The 16,148-nt window shown below is 40.2% G+C and overlaps 1 protein-coding gene and 2 pseudogenes across 13 annotated transcripts in view; 2 read left to right on the top strand and 1 right to left on the bottom strand.

Annotated features, from left to right (window-relative positions):
* ANK2 (ankyrin 2) overlaps positions 1-16,148 on the top strand; it is a 719,880-nt gene that overhangs the window by 101,378 nt on the left and 602,354 nt on the right. The window lies entirely within an intron of this gene.
* LOC129480382 (eukaryotic translation initiation factor 2 subunit 3-like) lies at positions 6,221-7,723 on the bottom strand (annotated as a pseudogene).
* Positions 8,608-16,148, top strand: part of LOC129480709 (transcription initiation factor TFIID subunit 4B-like) — a 29,008-nt pseudogene continuing 21,467 nt past the window's right edge.

The raw sequence follows: 16,148 nt of genomic DNA, 5'->3' as shown, positions 1-16,148 counted from the left end.
ACTCCAGCCTGGGCGACAGAGCGAGAAAAAAAAAAAAAAAAAAAGAAAGTGCTCAAAGGATGTGGGAAGAATTGTGAAAATATCTGCATCTCTTTATTTGAAGAAAAATTCTATTGACAAATTTATTTCATGTGGCTTCAGAAGGCAGAAGTTGGATTACTGGGTGGAGGCAGCAGGAAGTAGATATCTACTTAAAATAAGAACTTTCTAACATATGAGAGTGGAATTGGACACCTTGTGAGGCAGGGAGGACCCTAGGGGTGCTTGGAGTCTTTAAGCAGAAGCTGGTGAGCCACCTGTCAGGAGTATTGTAGAGGGGATTCCCACAGTAGGAGAGGATTGCCCAGATGACCTCAAAGTTTTCTTGCGTCTGAAGGAGCAAGGTAAAGCTGTAGATTTTTGAGCAGCATATATAGGGGTACATATTCGTAAAAAGATTTCACCTTTTTCTAGGAGCATCTTAGAAACCAAGATCACAAATGTTGGAAAATCAAGGTGAAGGTAAAGAAAGCCTCTTACTTCTTCTTCCTCTTTTTTTTTTTTTTCTTGAGACGGAGTCTCGCTCTGTTGCCCAGGCTGGAGTGTAGTGGTGCGATCTCGGCTCACTGCAAGCTCCGCCTCCCGAGTTCATGCCATTCTCCTGCTTCAGCCTCCTGAGTAGCTGGGACTACAGGCGCCCGCCACCAGGCACAGCTAATTTTTTTTTGTATTTTTAGTAGAGATGGGGTTTCACCGTGTTAGCTAGGATGGTCTCGATCTCCTGACCTTGTGATCCGCCCACCTCGGCCTCCCAAAGTACTGGGATTACAGGCGTGAGCCACCGTGCCCAGCCTAGCCTCTTACTTCTAAAGCAGCCTATACTTTGTTAGATAAAAGAAGTAAAAATATTAAAATCCACTTAGATAGAATTCCCACATCTTTATGAGTAACAGAAATAAACGGAATATATGTATATTGGTTCTTTAAAAGACAAGTTCCTAATAACATTACAGATAGATTGTATGTTAGTAGATGCTGGTAACTACTTTTACAGAACATAAACCACATTTTGTTCTTCAACACATTCTTTCTTTTTTTTTGAGATGGAGTTTTGCTCTTGTTGCCCAGGCTGGAGTGCAATGGTGTGATCTCAGCTCACTGCAACCTCTGCCTCCTGAGTTCAAGCGATTTTCCTGCCTCAGCCTCCCGAGTAGTTGGGATTACAGGCATGCGCCACCACACCTGGGTAATTTTGTGTTTTTAGTAGAGACAGGGTTACTTCATGTTGGTCAGGCTGGTCTCGAACTCCCGACCTCAGGCTATCCGCCCGCCTCAGCCTCCCAAAGTGCTGGGATTACAGGCGTAAACCACTGTGCCCTGCGACAATACATCCTTATATTTAGTTCCTTTTTTAGTAGGCACTGATGTAAATTTTGCATCAGGCGGGATATCAGAATTGGACCTAGTGACAACTAAACATCTGAAGGATTTGAAAGCATTCTTACTGTACAAGTAGTATTGCCATGGAATTTGAATCCTTTTAGTGTTAAAAAGGATCCACAGTCTACAATGATCAGCATTGTTGATAACTGTAAAATGGTTACTAGGGAAGGATGGTTGTCATTTTAGGTGCTTGGTGTTTACTGTGGGTCTCATAAAAATAAATATTTTATGCTAACTATAGCAGAAAAATATTTTGTTGGATACAAGGTTTATGAGAAACTAATTTCATCTGATACAAGATATGTAAGAAATATAGAGATGCTACACATTCTATAATTTTCCATCTTCCCTGCTTAGTTGAGTTACTACTATTTTAGAAACATGGAAAAACATGGACCCCAAAGAAAGGAGAGGGATAGAAAAATTTTGCCCTATTATAAAGGAAGATGTGAATTTTATTTGCATGGTATGCTATTTCTTTTATTGTTTTATTATAAAGCTGAAACATGCTCATTATAGCATCTTTCGGAAATGAGTGCATTATTTTTAAACCTCCCATCTGCTACCTCAAAACTACATTTCTTTTTTCTTTTTTGGATAATATAAACTTACAATTCCTTTTGATCTGAAATTTTAAAATAAAACCAGAAGAATGTGGTTTACTTCAAGGAGAATTTCAATTTATACTACTAAAAACTTATAGGTATTAAAAATGCAAGAAAAACTTAAAATTAAATTTTGAGATCTTGTGATGCTGTTTGTTAAATCATTTTGTCAAAGAAATTAAAACAAGTTGTAAATAAGTAAAGTTAAGGTTTTTAAAAGCACTGACTTAACCATTATTAGATTGCTACATGCACCTATGCATGTAACAGAATTGCACATGTACCCCATAAATTTGTACGAATAAAAAAAGGCAAATCTAAACATGCTTCTTTAAGAAATTAAGGTTTTAATGTGAAATTAGTTATATGAAAGGCCAGAATAATATTTATATTTTTCAGAGAATTTAATGATACTAAGGCATATTAGTTATCAAATAATAATTTAGAAAAGTAGTAATAATAAAAGTAGATTTTATCATTGTTATTTAGTCTGCAAACCCCTGTTAATAATTTTGTCTTATTATGTCATTACATACTAACAATTAAATAGGAATTATTATTTTTTTTTTTTCTGAGACGGAGTCTCGCTCTGTCACCCAGGCTGGAGTGCAGTAGCGCGATCTCAGCTCACTGCAAGCTCCGCCTCCCGAGTTCCGGCCATTCTCCTGCCTCAGCCTCTCGGAGTAGCTGGGACTACAGGCGCCCGCCACCACGCCCGGCTAATTTTTGTTTGTATTTTTAGTAGAGACGGGGTTTCACCGTGGTCTCGATCTGCTGACCTCGTGATCCGCCCGCCTCGGTCTCCCAAAGTGTTGGGATTACAAGCGTGAGCCACCGCGCCTGGCCTAGGAATTATTTTATATTTTGGTTTATCATATTACTGAATAACCAAATGATAGAAACTTAAAGACTGAAATGTACTAAGAGATGATTTTGTTATATACTATCTTTCATAAATGAGAAAACTAAAGTTCAGATAGAAATAAAATAATTTTCTTTTCTTTCTTTCTTTTTTTTTTTTTTTTGAGACAGGGTCTTACTCTGTCGCCCAGGCTGGAATGCAGTGGTGCGGTCTGGACTCACTGCAGCCTTTGCTTCCAAGGTTCAAACGATTCTCGCACCTCAGCCTCCCGAGTAGCTGGGACCGCAGGCACGTGCCACCATGCCTGGCTATTTTTATTGGTAGAGATGGGGTTTCACCATGTTGTCCAGGATCTGGAACTCCTGAACTCAAGTGATCTACCTGCCTCGGCCTCCCAAAGTGCTGGGATTACAGGCGTGAGCCACCGCGCCCAGCCAATAATTTTCTCCATTGAGTAACAAGCAGCTCCTCAGCACCCCATAATCACATTTTATTTGGTTTATAGAGTAACTAATTGTTGAATTTACCCCCATCCAGTGTGTCGGAAGACATTTTACAATGCAAACACAGAACTCTGAAGTGCTTTTGTGACAAAATGTGAATTTCAATTTAAGATAAGCTATAAAAGATTATGAAAATCCTTTGGAAAGTTTTCATGCAGTTAATAGTTTATTTGCACAGATTTCTAATTTGGATGTCTTATAAAATTTGTTGATGTGTATTAAGATTTTATTTGTAAGGATTTGATGTCCTTAAAGTAGTATTTTGATAGACAAGTCTTCCTGTTTGGAAGAAGAATCAGATCATTTGTTGGGAGATAGTTGATTAAGTGATTAATAGAAGCAGAGTATGTAGTTATCTTATTTGTTTATTGCTTTGTCTATTCCTAGCTAATAAAGTAAAATAATCCCATGACAAACCTGGAAAAGCAATTTAGGTAAGATTAAGTCAACAAGGTCTAGTTTGTTTGTAGCAAAGTACAATATGTAAGCCTAAATTTACGCTTAGTGATTTTCAGGCATCAAGTTTAATTTCTTTCATCTATATGAGTTGGTCGCTCTGTTTTCTTTTTTGAGCCAAGGGAGGTACTGAATGCAGAGATAAAGAAGCACTTTCTTCTGCCATTCCCCCTTCTCTCCCTCCTCCCCAAACTATTTTAACAGAGAATCAGTATTAAGTGCTTTCATCAAAGAATAAACTTGCTGCCAGCAGTCTCATTTGCCTGCCAACATAAAAGTTTGGCTATAGATTTTTGATTTTAGGGTAACACAGCTTTTTCCAGGAGGAGGCAGTGACAGAAATGGACTCTAGGCAACTGTGAGCATAATAGAATAGAATGAGCCTGGGCTACAGAGTCAGAGAATAACTAGATTTGTCTCCTAGTCCAAAGATGATAACATGTTTGTTATGAAAATCAAATGAGGTAATGAATGTCAAGCAACAACAGCAGTATCTGGTACATGCTGCATAATTTTTAATTTTCTCTCTCTCTTCTACAAATCTAATTTGACTTCTTTTGGATTCCTTTGGAGACTAAACTTTGCAATAATAGAAGTAGGGACAGAGAGCACTGGGCAATCCCAGAAGCCATCTTATCTGTAGATGTTATTTTCCAATAAATGTAGAAGAGGGATTGAGATTACCACTCTCCACTGTGCCCCATCCCTAACACCCACTCTAACTGCAGTGTAAATCCAATTAAACTAGATTCCTTGGAGATTCACGTTTGGATACATTACTCAGAGACTTGACATGATGATAACTAGCCCTTCATTCCAGGGGAAGGTAACCCAAGAGTGGCCCCAATTGCTCACAGAGTCTCAGTGCTCAGGTAAAGTGTATAAATATTTCTCTCGATGAAAGATGAACAAGACCTACAGACCTTAAAGTTAGATAAATGTCAAGATCCAGGTACAGGATTAGAAAGGAGAACTAGATAATTTTTTTTTTTTTTTTTCCCGAGACGGAGTCTCGCTCTGTCACTCAGGCTGGAGTACAGTGGTGCGATCTCGGCCCACTGCAACCTCTGCCTCCCGGGTTCAAGTGATTCTCCTGCCTCAGCCTCCTGAGTAGCTGGGATTACAGGCGCCTGCCACCATGCCTGGCTAATTTTTGTTTTTTTTAGTAGAAATGGGGTTTCACAATGTTGGCCAGGCTGGTCTCGAGCTCCTGACCTCATGATCCACCTGCCTCAGCCTCCCAAAGTGCTGGGATTACAGGAGTGAGCCACCGTGCCCAGACTTTTTTTTTTTTTTTTTGAGACAGGTTCTCACTCTGTTGCCCAGGCTGGAGTGCAGTGGTGTGATCATGGCTCACTGCATCCTCAACCTCCCCAGCTCAGGCGATCTTTCCACCTCAGACTCTGGGAGTAGCTGGGACTATAGGTGTACACCACCATGCCCAGCTAATTTTTGTATTTTTTGTAGAGATGGAGTTTCACCATGTTGGCCAGGCTGGTCTCCAACTCCTGGACTCAAGTGGTCCACCTGCCTCAGCCTCCCAAAGTTCTGGAATTGCAAGCATGAGCCACAGCACCTAGCTGAGATGAATTTTAAAAAAAATTATGATGAAATGTACATATCGTGGCTGGGTGTGGTGGCTCACACCTGTAACCCTAGCACTTTGGGAGGCTGAGGTGGGCAAATCACCTGAGGTTGGGAGTCCAAGATCAGCCTGACCAACATGGAGAAACTCCGTCTCTACTAAAAATACAGAATTAGCCAGGTGTGGTGGTGCATGCCTGTAATCCCAGCTACTCGGGAGGCTGAGGCAGGAGAATTGCTTGAAGCCAGGAGGTGGAGGTTGCGGTGAACCGAGATTGTGTCATTGCACTCCAGCTTGGGCAACAAGAGCGAAACTCCGTCTCAAAAAGTATATATATATACACATATATATACACACACACACACACACACACATATCGTAAAACTTACCTTTTTAACTATTAAATTTGTTTTAACTTAAATAGAGATGGGTTCTCACCATGTTTTTCAGGCTGGTCTCGAACTTCTGGCCTCAAGCGATCCTCTCACTTTGGCCTCCCAAAGTTCTAGGACTACAGACATGAGCCACCACATCTGGCCACCTTCTTTTTTTTCTTTTCTTTTCTTTTCTTTTTTAAAATAAACACTTTATTTCAAATAGGTCCCGTGGTATGTGTGATACAACAAAGGCCTGTTGTAACAAGCAGTTTCATTTCAAAGCTGCATTGAAGTACAAATCTGAAAGTGTTTAACAATGATCAATGTCTGCTAAAATGTATATTAAATTGATCAACATACCATTTTTGACATTATTATATATCCAACTCTTTAAGTAGAAGAAGTTAAATTTTCATCACAAAAAGCGAGGATCACCTGACAGTTTCTACAAAGGTAATGAGCTGTGAAATGTATTCCCTCATTTGGCTTTGAAAATACACCCCCAGTTTACTAAGAGAAATTCTGACTTTGCCTAACTGTGTTATTTAACTGTAATTCTTCACTTGTCATCTACTGTTGGCTTCATGGCCACTCCTCTTCCTATCTGATCCCAACGAATTAAATGCTAATATTTCTCAACTCTTCTGCTAAGGGCAATTTTTTCTCCTACTTTCGTGTGCACAGGATTAGTGAGAACTATTTTACCCAAATCATCTTTTACTGCACTCTCTTCTTCCTGTAGACAGAGATCCTATGTTTACTATGAGAACTTCATTCATGGACAGCTTTTGTACTTTTCCTGCTTTTTTGCCTTCTTCTATACATACACCTAGAAGCTGTCTAAGCAGTAAATAGGACATTTCTGGTCCTGTGACGATCTTAGGTACAGCTCCAACTGCACCAAGCACCTGCCCTGCCATTCTATGAACTTTGGGTAAATTTTTGTTCCAACTCCAGTAAGACTCCCTGGAGCGGTGTACTGAGGATCATTGTGTTCTGCAAAAAGTGATACAAGTGTGGAAATGATTGTTTTACAGTGATTTTTCCTTCACTATTTTTGGGAACAATACCAAGTCTGACTCCTGTCTCCTGGACCACCTTTAATACACCTTTTTAAATACTGCCACCAGTGGTACTCCCTGGTAATATCATCAATATCACAGCCAGGTTTGTTAACATCAAAGGACCTAATAACAATAAGTTGGGGTTCTGAAGTAAAGTCTCTTGGAGGTACTGAAATTTTCTTTACTATATACTCACGGACAACTTCAGGATTGTATTTCAGCTTAGCAGAAATGAAAATAATAGGAGGCTCTTCTGCTAGTCTACTTTATATTAATACAATTAAAGGATCTGTTCATACTGTTCTTTAGCCTGACTTTCTTTTACCAAATTAATTTTATTTTACGGAATGAAAGTATGTTTCAGCTTCATAATATCTATGGCAGCCAGGTGTTCAGAGAAGTCTGAGGTTGAGGACAAGATTCATTGCTGGCTATCAACAGAAGGGTCACATCCATCACTGCTGTACGGTTCAACAAAGTAGCCATCAAAATATCATGGCAGGACAGTCAACCAAGGAAACATGTCTGACTAGTTCAAAGTTTCCTTTGGTCCCTGGAATGTCTATAGGAAACTCATCAACGTGTACTACTTCCACAGAATCTGTAACATTCTGGCCGAGGAAACTTGAGTCATCAAGTTTATAAATCTTGGCATTTAGTGTGTCCAAACTTGATAGTAATATTTATTTACAGTTCATTTTTGAACCTGACAGTGTGCATGACAGAAATAGTTTTTACAATTATGGATTTTCTTTTTTTTTTGAGACGGAGTTTCTCTCTTGTTGCCCAGGATGGAGTGCAATGGCATGATGTCAGCTCACCGCAACCTCCGCCTCCCGGGTTCAAGCGATTCTCCTACCTCAGCCTCCTGAGTAGCTGGGATTACAGGCATGCACCACCATCCCGGCTAATTTTGTACTTTTAGTAGAGATGGGGTTTCTCCATGTTGGTCAGGCTGGTCTTGAACTCCCAACCTCAGGTGATCTTCCCGCCTCGGCCTCCCAAAGTGCTGGGATTACAGGCATGAGCCACCACGCCCAGCCACAATTATGGATTTTCTATGAGCAACATGATCAATTGTACCTATATTAGTTGTGGCTCATCTGCTTGATAACTTTGTGTAAAAGTAGAGTCCACTCAGTAACATCCTCATGCATAGCATGGTATCTTTAGCCCCACTGGTGTACCACAAGGGTGTGGTAGTGCCAGGACTGGCCATCTAACTTACTCGGGTTGGTACCATTGTCTTGGCTTGTCCATGGTAGGTCTGATGGTGCCTAGAGCCCCTGGCGTGGAGCTCATTTTAACCATTTTAAAGTGTACAGTTCAGTGGCATTAAGTACATTCACAGTGTTGTGCAACCATTACCACTATCTGTCTCCAGATCTTTTTTCATCTTGCAAAACTGAAATTCTATACCCATTAAAAAATAATTCCCTATCCCCCAGTCCCTGGCAACCACCATTTGCTTTCTGTCTGAGTTTGACTACTTTAGGTACCTCATATAAATGGAGTCACACTATTTGTCCTTTTGTGACTGGCTTATTTTGCTTAGTGTAACGTCTTCAAGATTCACCCACAATGTAGCAGGTGTTAGAATTTCCTTCCATTGTAAAGCTGAATAATGTACCATTGTATGTATATACCATATTTTGTTTTATCTATTTGCCCATTGAAGGATACTTGTGTTGCTTCAATGGGCAAATGGCTCTTGTGAATAATGCTGCATGAACATGGGTACACAGACACCTGTTCGAGTGCCTGCTTCCGATTCTTTCTGGTATGTGCCCGTAAATGGAATGGCTGGATCATACCGTAATTCCGTTTTTAATTTTTGAGGAACCTCCATACTGTTTTCTAGGGTAGTGGCACCATTTTATATTTCTACCAGCAGTTTACAAGAGTTCCAACTTTATGTCCTCTCCAACATTTTTTCCTTTCTTTTAACATTTTTATTTATTTATTTTTATTATTTTATTTTATTTTTTTGAGATGAAGTCTCGCTGTGTCACCCCGATTGGAGTGCAGTGGCACGATCTTGGCTCACTGCAACCTCCGCTTCCTGTATTCAAGCGATTCTCCTGCCTCAGCCTCTCTAGTAGCTGGGATTACAGGCTCAGGCCACCATTTCTGGCTAACTTTTGTATTTTTAGTAGAGACAGGGTTTCGCCATATTGGCCAGGTTGGTCTTGTAACTCTTGCCTTCAGGTGATCCGCTCGCCTCAGCCTTCCAAAGTGCTGGGATTACAGGAGTGAGCCACCGCGCCCGGCCCACCTATTTTTTTTTTTTTTTTTTTGTAAATAATGACTAAAATGTGTAAAGCAGTAGATTAATCCTTAATAACATGAATTCTGATGTACAACACATAACCTGTCTCAGTTCCTCGCCTAGGATTCACTCACATAGAAGGTTCTTGTTGAAAGAATGAACAAGAATCCACATACCACATGTAAAATTAACTACCTATAGAAAATAATCTAGGAAGCAATATAACACAGCTTATTCATCCATCCATTCATTGGGTCAATGAAATGGAGTATATGCCATGCACGATGTTAATTATTAGGAGTTCAAATTTCAGCAAAATGTGGAGTCAAGACAAATGTGGTTCCTTCTCTCCAGGAGCTTATATTCTGGCCTCTCTCGAGGGAGGAAGGCTGAGTCAGCAGGATATGATAGACCAATTAAAGTATCCTTTAAAAACACCTAACCCTTCCACTCTTCAGACTACATTTTTTCAATCCACATTATGATTAGCAATGCTACCATATTCTAGTTTTGCCAATATGCATTTTGTTTTACAAATTAGTATATGTACATAGTATATATACTAGTATAGTGAGATATAGTACAAATCTAGCATGTGTGTGTGTATGATGTATTTATATCTCACAAGAATTTACTTCATATAATTCAGGCCCTCTGGAGTTCTGGGAGTGAAATAAGTCCTAATAGCTGTAAGGTATTCATTGCATGTAATGAATTAACTTCTCTCTGCGTCTAGAATGGTACCAGTTATTTGCCATCGTTGGGAGAATTGAGAAATAGTCACTCAATTTTTTGTGCTCTGTGTTCAGATGAAGAACCCCTTTTGAGAAAGTCAGCCTCACTGGCTTTTCTTTTCTTTTTTGAGATGGAGTTTCACTCTTGCTCCCCAGGCTGGAGTGCAGGCGCAATCTTGGCTCACTGCAACCTCCGCATCCCAGGTTCAAGTGATTCTCCTGTCTCAGCCTCCAGAGTAGCTGGGATTACAGGCGCCCGCCAACGCAGCCAGCTAATTTTTTGTATTTTTAGTAGAGACGGGTTTCACCATGTTGGCCAGGCTGGTCTCAAACTCCTGACCTCAGGTAATCCACCCACCCCGGCCTCCCAAAGTGCTGGGATCACAGACAGGAGCCACCGCACCTGGCCGGCTTTTCATTTTAAAATGAAGTAATAAAATTGAGCTTCTGAACCTGCAAAGCTGAGAACTATTCATTGCACTATGGTAATGACAGAATTATGTAGGACACCAAGGTAGTCAGTTAACTCTACAGTGACATTACTGCTTCTGCCTTCTGTGTGAATTCAGAATGAGGAGGGCGTATATTGGCAACTGAATCATAGTCTGATTTCCTTCCTGTAGAGGTGGGGAGAATGGGCTTATTTTTTGTGTGTGTGGGATTTATGTGTCTTAAATGCAAATTGTTCCTCAATAGTCAACAAAATGCTGTAAAAATCATGCTGTCATTTTGTTCATTATAGTGAAGACATGCACTGAACTGCCTTCCTGGAGGTAAATGTATACATAGTGCCTTGCTCCTGAGGATCTGCATTACTCTTTGTACTTACTTAAGAACTATTTATTGAGATCCTACCATGTCCTTATTACTGTGCTTTGTCCTGATAATACAAAGGTGAACTGATCCTGTGGTCTAGTGGTGGTGGGAGACAAATGAACAGGCAATTATAATTGCTAAGTGTTAATAAATGACAGAGAAGGCACAGGATGCTGCGGTTACACAAAAAGAGACTCCTAACTTAGGCTAAGAGGATTAGGGCAAGGCTTCCTGGAGGAGCTGATAACTAAGTTAAACCTGTGAATTGAATGGGAGTCAGCTAAGTAAAGAGAAAGAAAAGTCTTTCTTGGAAAAAACAGTACATAGAGAGTTCTAGCATGGGTAAGCATGCAAACTAAGGAAAATAAAAAAAGATGAGTGTGGTTTGAGATCAGATTGTGAGGGTAAGAGATGAAGCAGAGAGATAGCAGGTGCGCTCTCAACTAGGATATTATAAACCCTCTTCAGGATTCTATTCAGAGAGCAATGAAGATCCATTAAAGCTCTTGAAGAAAGATGTATCATAATGAAATTTATGTTCTGGAAAGATAACTCTAGCTGCGGTACAGAGTATGATTAAGGGGAGGGTGAGGTGAAGGTCTGGGAGACCATTCATGATTTTTTTTTTTTTTTTTTGCAATAATTCAGTAATAAGAAAAATTTATAAATTTGTGTGATATTTTGCAGGATCTGGTGACTTTTGTTGTTATAGGATGTCGGGGGAAAGGGTCACTTCCTGGTTTCCGGTTTGGGCCACTAGGTGAGATGGAGAAACAGGAGGAGTGGCAGGTTTTTTGAGGAAGATGACAAGTTCAATTTTAGGTGGTTTAGATTTGAGGTATTTGTGCAACGACAGAGGAGGCTTTCAGGCTGGGAAGTTTAGAGGGAGATTGGAGGACACTGTTGTTCATATTTGAATTGCTGCTCTTCTTGCCAATCCTCCTTTAGGATGCCTCTGTGCAATTAAGAATTAATGAATTAGAGATATTTCCTGTGGAATTGGGTCCAAAAAGTACAAAAAGAAGGAGCATGCAGCTTGCTGCTTCTTGGGAGCATAACCGGCTGAGGGTGCACTGTTTTATCATTTTCCACCAGCAGCATAATGCTTGCTCCTTCCCATTCATTTCAATATATGTATTTATATTTTAAATATGCAAATTTACATGTTCACAGATAAAGTCCTTGATGTATCTGTTGATGTGCTTATCTCTGGGAAGTGGGATTAGGTGGAGGAGAGGGGCATTATTACTTTATATAACCTTATATTGCTATGCTTTTTTTGCACAAAGCAACTTACTTTTATGAAAAAAATTAAAATTATTAAGTAAATAATTGAGTAGAAATTTTGAGCAAATTGGGTTGAAAAAAATACTTGAAGTGACAGGCAATGTAGACTTTTTTTGAAGAGCAATATAGACAACATAGGAGTTAAAACAAAAACAATACACCTCAAACTATATGGGGCAATCTTCCTGCCCATGATTCCTCCCGAGGTGATACGTTAGGAATCGTGTGCAAATGATTTTTGTCATCCAGTTGCTACTTCTTATTTATTCTTCTGTAGCAATCATCCAACATTACATCTCTTACCAAGACTGATGCTCAACTGGTACTCACCGGTAGGCTGCAGTGGTTATTTATAGCCTGTGTCTGTTCTGATTGGTCTGATTACTGGCTGTTATTTTAACTGCTGCTTTAGTGATTTATATTCTCTGACACCACTGATTTAGGAAGCCTGTCTTGACATCTGCCTCTTCCTTGATCTCCTTTCAAGTTTCTCCAGTATTCCCTGGAGAATATCTATCATAGTAGTAGATATATAGTAGTAGTTATCTATATAGCATCTATAGTAGCCTGAATAATTGTCTTCAAAGGTATCGGGTCCTAATTCCAGGAACCCTTAAATGTTACCTGACTTGGAAAAGGGTCTTCGCAAATGTGATTAAGGATCTTGATATGGCAAGATTATACTGGATTATCCAGATGGGCCCTAAAAGCCTACTTTATAAGCGATAGGCAAATGCCTTTATAGGAGGCAGGCAGAAGGGCAGATTGACACAAGCACAGAAGAGAAGGCTAGGGAAAGGAGGAGTAGATCATGATTTGAAAAATGGAAGCCTTGAAGACTGGAGTAATGGGTGTGGCCACAAGTCAAAGAATGTTGGCTGCCACCAGAAGCTGGAAGAGGCAAGGAGCAGATTTTCCCTCTAGAGCTTCTGGAGGGAGCACAGTCCTGTCGACATCTTGATCTCAACCCTGTGAAACTGATTTCAGAATTTCTACTTGCAGAATTGTGAGAGAATAAATATCTCGAATATTGCATGGAACATACTTATACTAAACAATATATTATTGTTTATCTAAATTCAAATTCAACAAGGCAGGCCTCTTGTATTTTATTTGGTAACCATATGTAGAGACTATGTCTTAATCTCTGTATTGTTTAGCATGTTTGATCAGTGGGTGTTTGTTGAATAAATAAATAAAATGACAATTTTGCAAACAGTTAAAAAGTATTTTTAATATTGAAATTTCCAAATAGTATAATAGACAGAGAATAGTATATTGAAGCCCCTTATAACCAGATAGTATAATAGAGAGAATAGTATAATGAAGCCCCTTATATACATTGCAGCTTTTATAATCATTGACATATGACCAATCTCACAGTTTTGTTTTGTTTTTTTTTTTTTTTGAGATGGAGTCTCGCTCTGTCGCCTGGGCTGGAGTGCAGTGGCGCGATCTCGGCTCACTGCAACCTCCACCTCCTGGGTTCACGCCATTCTTCTGCCTCAGCCTCCCGAGTAGCTGGGACTACAGGCACCTGCCACCACGCCCAGCTAATTGTTTTGTATTTTTAGTAGAGACGGGGTTTCACCGTGTTAGCTAGGATGGTCTCGATCTCCTGACCTTCTGATCCGCCCACCTCGGCCTCCCAAAGTGCTGGCATTACAGGCATGAGCCACCATGCCCAGCCAATCTCACAGTTTTTAAAACAATACTTTATTCAAGAGAAGCAGCTCTGATGGTATAGTTGTTTGATTTTCTATGAGCATATGTATGAGTGTATGAAGGGACAGGGCTATGGTGGCATTAGCACTGCATTTCAAGATGCTACCTCCTTCAACAAAAATTGAGGAAATCGAGAGTGATGAGCATTTGCATATAGATAACATGAGAACAAAACACAATGTAACTCATTGAGGGAGCTTGTTATAGAATGCCAGAAGATATCGAGGACATGGATGATATTTTCTAAATATAAATTGTAACATGTGAGGTGGGAGGATTGCTTGAAGCCAAGAATTCAAGACCCATATAGAGGACATGGATGATATTTTCCAAATATAAATGCAAATATAAATTGGAATATGTGAGGCAGGAGATTGTTTGAGGCCAGGAGTTCAAGACTCATCTGGGCAACACAGCAAGACCCTGTCTCTACAAAAACAACAAACAAAAAACTAGCCAGGCATGGTGGCACAAGCACCTGTAATACTAGATACTCTGGAGGCCGAGGCGGGAGAATTGCTTGAGCCCAGGAATTCAAGGCTGTCGTGAGCCATGATTGTGCCACTGCACTCTAGCCTGGCTGATGAATTGTGACCCCTTCTTAAAAAAAAAAATTGCAACCTGGACACAAAAATCGTGCCTCACAGAATGGTGAAGAACCAATCAGAAGGGTTAATCAGAACTTTATTCTGAACACCCAGGAAGAATAGGTTGGAGATGTAGAAGTGGCTAGCACCGAGGAAGGGTGTGACCAGATCATCCCTGAATGCGAAGTAGCCATGGAAAGGAGGGCTGGGCTGAGTCAGACCACTGTTTGTAGGAAAATTAGGCCTCAAAAAGTCAAATGAAAGACACATATAATTGCATCATGAGGATGTTGAAAGACAAGCAGGTTCCAGAGAAATGGGAAATTTTTTTAAAAAATGAAATTTTACAACTAAGCTTCATACATTTTTATGAAATGAGAGGAAACCAGAAGGCATTTGCGGCAGTTGTTATTGGTTGCCTACCTTTGTACCAGGTAACATGAACCAAAATGGGCCAGGCCAACAAGTCAGTCAACATATCATTTTTGGTGCTCGCTATGCACCAGGCACTGATCTAGGCACTGTCGTAAATAAGCTAGACAAGGGTTCATTTCTTCAAGAGCCAGTGTTCCCGGGGTGGTGTAAAACAAGGGTGTAGGGACTGTGATAAAGTAAATAGGCATGCAGATTTTTTTTTTTTTGAGACAGAGTCTCACTCTGTTGCCCAGGCTGGAGTGCAATGGTGCAATCTCGGCTCACTGCAACCTCTGCCTCCCAGGTGCAAGCGATTCTCCTGCCTCAGCCTCCTGAGTAGCTGGGTTTACAGGCACGTGCCACCATGCCTGGCTAATTTTTGTATTTTTAGTAGAGATGGGGTTTCACCATGTTGGTCAGGCTGATCTCAAACTCCTGACCTCGTGATCCACCTGCCTTGGCCTCCCAAAGTGCTGGTATTACAGGCGTGAGCCACTGTGCCTGGCCACACGCAGATTTTTGTATCTTCATTTTTAAATTTTTAAGCTTTTAATTATTATGGGTACAAAATAGTTGTCTATATTTATGGAGTAGATGTGATATTTTGATACAGGCATACAATGTGTAATAATCACATCAGAGTAACCAGGGTATTCATTACCACAAGCATTCATCATTTCTTTGTGTTAGAAACATTCCAACATTCCTCTCTTTTAGTTATTTAAAAATATACCATAAATTATTGTTGATTATAGTAACCCTATTATGTTATCAAAACTAGATCTTATTTATTCTCTCTAAATATATTTTTGCACCCATTAACCATCGCCACATTTCCCGCCCCCCACACTACCCTTCCTAGCCTCTGGTAATGATCACTCTACTCTCCATTTAATTGTTTTAATTTTTACCTCCCACATATGAATGAGAACATGTGAAATTTGTCTTTCTGTGCCTGGTTCATTTTACTTAACATAATGTTCTCCAGTTCCATCCATGTTGTTGCAAATGACAGCATTTCATTCTTCTTAGGCTGGAATACCACTCCACTGTGTGTATATATACTACATTTTCTTTATCCATTCATCCACTGATGAATACTTAGGTTGATTCCAAATCTTGGCTATTGTGAACAGTGCTGTAATAAACATGGGAGTGCGGATATCTCTTCAATATACTGATTTCAGGCCAGGTGTGGTGCCCATGCCTGTAATCCCAGCGCTTTGGGAGGCTGAGGCAGGAGGATTCCTTGATCCCAGGAGTTTGAGACCAGCCTGGGAAACATGGCAAGACCCGGTCTCTACAAAAAAATAAAAAAAATAGCTAGGCATGGTGGTGCATGCCTGTAGTCCCAGCTACTTGGGGATGCTGAGATGGGAGGATTACTTGGGCCCAGGGAGACTGAGGCTGCAGTGAGCTGTGATGACGCCACTGTACTCCAG

The sequence above is a fragment of the Symphalangus syndactylus genome, chromosome 4 (assembly GCF_028878055.3).
Source record: "Symphalangus syndactylus isolate Jambi chromosome 4, NHGRI_mSymSyn1-v2.1_pri, whole genome shotgun sequence".
In the NCBI taxonomy this organism is placed as follows: Eukaryota; Metazoa; Chordata; class Mammalia; order Primates; family Hylobatidae; genus Symphalangus; species Symphalangus syndactylus.
Note: the sequence above shows the minus strand (reverse complement) of the source record. Positions and strands in the feature narration are given on the sequence as shown.